Source organism: Stegastes partitus, unplaced genomic scaffold (assembly GCF_000690725.1).
Source record: "Stegastes partitus isolate 25-593 unplaced genomic scaffold, Stegastes_partitus-1.0.2 Scaffold741, whole genome shotgun sequence".
Lineage (NCBI taxonomy): Eukaryota > Metazoa > Chordata > Actinopteri > Pomacentridae > Stegastes > Stegastes partitus.
The window spans coordinates 43,877-48,274 of record NW_007578472.1 but is presented as its reverse complement, the minus strand read 5'-3'; the positions used below and the strand labels follow the sequence as shown (position 1 = coordinate 48,274).

At 37.2% G+C, this 4,398-nt stretch overlaps 1 protein-coding gene and 1 long non-coding RNA gene across 2 annotated transcripts in view; one reads left to right on the top strand and one right to left on the bottom strand.

The window, feature by feature from the left end:
• The window catches only part of LOC103364329 (peroxisomal N(1)-acetyl-spermine/spermidine oxidase-like), a 25,729-nt gene that overhangs the window by 6,526 nt on the left and 14,805 nt on the right, over positions 1–4,398 (top strand). The gene's annotated exons all lie outside the window — the stretch shown is intronic.
• On the bottom strand, positions 1,767–2,280 carry LOC103364309 (uncharacterized). Its single transcript, XR_520539.1, has 2 exons — positions 2,166–2,280; positions 1,767–2,010 (listed from the first exon to the last, which is right to left on the bottom strand). It is a non-coding gene; the product is annotated as an uncharacterized LOC103364309 (long non-coding RNA).

Here is a 4,398-nt window from a genome sequence, read left to right as displayed (position 1 = left end):
GAGTAACGAAGAAGTCAAATTTAAACCTGTAAAAGAGGTTAAAGATTTGAAATCTTTGTATGCACAAAAAAAAAAATCAGCTTCAAGAGCTGGCCACTGTACACATGATAGCTGCTTTTGATTGAGAACACAGTTTGGCCTTTCCTGTGGTGCCACCTTCTGGCCAAACTGTGTATGTTGCATTCGGGAGGGAATTTATATCATCTGCTTTTTAGGACAGGGCTGCCAGGTGAGCATATTTAATTATTGGGTTTATTTGGTGGAGTTACTGCTGCGCCTATAAACAGGCTGGCTTTCTGAGCGTTGGCTTGCTCTCACTCGTGCCTCCAGTCCCGCTCACCTCACAGGCTCCACCTTGATGCGGCACACCTCGGACCTGTGCGTGCTCCCGACTCCAGCTGATATGGTGCCTGGTATCTTTTTGTACCAGTTTTTCTCGTTTGACCTGGTGAGATCAGCCATCCTGTTTTTGTTCGCCTGTGTAGCTTGGGCTTAGTTTGTGTTTTTCCTTTAGTTCGGGTGTCAGCACCGGCTTCAACGGCCCTGTATAGGGTTGGCCCGGCGCCCCACCCTTTTGTTTTGTTTGGCCAACCTGCCAGGTCCACCTCAAGTTTCCATTTTGAGTCGTTTTGGGACACGGGGTGGTTAAGGGTTTTGGGGTTTTTTTTTTTCTTTTTCTCTTTGATAAAAGGTTAACCCTGATAATTTAAGTCACTAATAAAATGGAAGTTCAAGAAACCCAACCTTTGTTTCCTGTGTCCCTTTTTAAATATGTTTGTCCCTTCTTTGGGCCATAATACTCTTACTGTACTTACTGTCAGTCAGGAGAAATGGGCCAGAATTCATCAAACGATTGTGAGACGCTTGTGGAAGGAATCCCAAAACATTTGACCGAAGTCATACAGTTTAAAGGCAATGCTACCAAAAACTAAAGAAATGTATGTAAACTTCTGACTTTGAAGAAAGTCATTAAAAATTTCTCTCATTATTCTGGCGTTCAGCAAATAGAAATCATTTTGGTAATCCTAACTAACCTAAAACAGTAAAGGTTCATCACATTAAATGTCAGATAGTGAGAAAAAAATAAAAGGTTATGTGTCTTTTTATACAGTGTATGTAAACTTCTGGTTTCAACTGTATTAACAAGTGTTGGTGTTTTTTTTAACAATATGTGTATCATTAGATCAACTGTTATTTTACTGAGTATCATTTATTTTTGCAGATTTTTACATTTTCTAAAATGAGTGGGTCTAAATTATTTAAGCACGGTCCCTGTCAATGTAACTGTGTGTGTTTAGGGAACAGAACCATCACACCAAAGAGAGTCCTGTGCTCCCGCTGGTTTAATGATCCCTGGACATGCGGATCCTACTGTCACCCAGCAATAGGCTGTTCAGCAAAGGACCTGGAGAACATGATGGAGCCCCTGCCTACGAAGGGAGAAAAGTTGCAGGTATTCAGCGAAAGTATTTTTATTTACATACATTCATTTGCATTACATTTGCCTCCAGAGTACACATACACTAACTCACAAAATATGACTGCAACACATATTTCTTATCGAATGTTTCAGCCCCTGCAGGTGCTGTTTGCTGGAGAGGCGACTCATCCCTGCTACTACTCCTCTGCCCATGGAGCGCTGCTCTCCGGGTGGAGAGAAGCTGATAGACTCATCACTCATTACTCCTCTGTCAGTCCTTGTGGCCACTCAGATAAAAAACTTTAAAAGATAAACATGTACTCAGCACATATTCTTGTCTTTTCGGTGTCTTCTTAAAGACACTGAAAAGTTGTTGAAATATGTTGTCGGTTGCTATAAGATTGAAAGGGAAATGGAATCTGGATGAAAAAGAAGCATAATAATCAGAATTCTGCCGCCCTGCTCCTCAGTCATGATTCAGGGTAGTCTTGAGGCTACATTAGCTGCGACTAGTTTAATGCACCCAAATCTCCAACTGGTGGTTGTATTCTGGGTAACATCAGTGTAAGATTTTGACAAAGAAGAAAAATGTGTGGAACAAAATCTGTCCATCAAAAGTACAGCAATACTATATATTATTAGGGATTAACAACTTTAGAACAAGTATAAACAAAAAATACAACAAAGCAGCTACAGTCATTGGAATACAGTAAAGAAAACCAACAAAAACATTTTATGGTTCAATGAAATAACTGAATAAGTCAATAGTTTACAACAGACCAGAGTTAGCAAGCGTGAACACATCAAAGGGGCAAAGCAAAGGCAGAGTTTATAGGCAGGCAGGTAATTAAAAAGGAAAGGTACAGGTTGCTTGAGGAGAAAACAGCATAGAACGTTATGAATCCTGATGGAAATTCATGTGCCAAATATTGCACAGTGCATTCCCAAATATTCTGTATCTCTGATGTCCAAACATCCACACAGGCTGGAATTGTTTGCACTGTCTCGCATTGTGACGATGTACAGTATGTTATGCGCAATTACAGGGTAGTTCAAATAAAATGTAAATTGAGTCAGACTCAGGAAGAACAAGAATCAATACATGCTGTTTAGGTGTCAGTTTGCTCTTTGGTAACTATAAAGTGACCGCAGATGTAATGTATAAGCAGAGTACCTAATCTCTTTCAATTAATCACAGGACACCGTGTCAGTGAGCCTAATAGTTAGCAGTTATAATAACATATGACTGTTTTAGAGGCCTTTCAGAACATCGCATACCAGCACATCTGTGAACTGAATGTATTGATTTCCCAGTAATTATACGAAATAAATGAAATATGAATTTATGGTGCAGGCTCAAAAAAGAATATTCAGTGCTGTAATTTGTCCCAAAAATCTGAAAACGATGGAACAATTTGCCTCTTTGTTAATTGATGTTATTAAATAAATTAAATGTTAGACAATCACAAAAATAACATGAAGTTATTGCGTTTTTCTATGTGAGTAAAGAAGGTTTAATGTAATTATTTACAGATTTAAGCACATATATGTGTGGTACTGAAATGCAATACACTGTTTATTCTTATGGAAATTAAATTGCTGCCAAAGATGGTCATTGTCCTGATTTGTTTTACTACTTTTTTCCCCGTCCTTCAGCTAACAGTCTTGACTGTTGTTTTGTTCCATTTTGTAAATTGTACCTGACAGAAGGAGCATCTTTCGTGTTTACTTTGCAGAAAAGGCTCTGAGGTCAAGTCGAAAGCCGAGACACATGTTTTTTTTTTTGAGCAAACGCATTTCTTTTCAAGTTTGGAAACACCGAGGCTGGATTACAAAACAGGAAAAAGATGAAGGTAAAGATCCTAGGACCCTAGCATTAACTGTTATGGAAATTTACCAAATTAATTTAAATATTGGGCAATAGAACCTGTAGTGTTCTTAAGTGTGGAAATTATTCTGACAAATTTAGAACTAAAGTGGTGACCCTACAAAAATCTACATGAAAATCCAATAGAGGATTCCCTATTTATGTTTTTCTGTGCATTCCTTTCATGTGAAATTTAAAATCTAAACATGTACATAAAGAATTTAACACTGAATAAATGAATAATGCATTTACAATTTTATGTTTAATCATTACAGTAGAATATAGGACACAGCTTTAAGCATCTGTTAAGTAGACCTTTTAATTTTAGTAAAGAATAATGAACAAAATGCACATTTAGTAATCCTTTTTACTAATCAGTTTAATAATAAATGTGGCTTTAGTGTCACCTTTTAACATTGTTGATTGTTTCATGCAGTTTTTTGTGTTTGCTCCCCACTATTAATCACCTGATGTTATATTAGTGTATATTGATGTTTATTATTTCAAATATTTGATATGTTAATGTAAATTGAATATTTTTACTTGCTTGTCCAAAGTAAAGGCACTGTCCATGTGCACACTTGATTGTGCAATAACTTGGGGGGAAAATGTGTTTTATTGCACTGTTTTGTTTTGTTGTTTTTTGTTGGAACACGATGATTTAAAATGGGAGCTTTTTAAGGAATGATATTTGCCTTTGATAGGCTCCAGCCAGTTTCACCCCACATTACAGTCGTTTGATTACATTTGATATTTCAACATTGAACAATACAGGACAACACTGATTTATTTAATGTGGGTCTACACAAAGCATCAGTCGTGAAGTTATTGGGAGAAGTGATGGCCTATTTCAGTGGCAACATTTAGAAAACGAACCAAGAAACACGATGACAGTTCATTTGTAGTTGTAATTATATTTAGGATGTGTCTTACTCACTTCATCTTTTATACGGTCTATGGTCCCACGACATTATTCCTCTCTCGCTCTTTCCTTACAGCGTCCATAACGATCACATGTAAATAGCGATTATGCTAAATCCTATATTATGCAAATTAGATGATGACGTCATTTGACTACCTGTAACTATTTTGAGGAGAGCCGATAGCGACT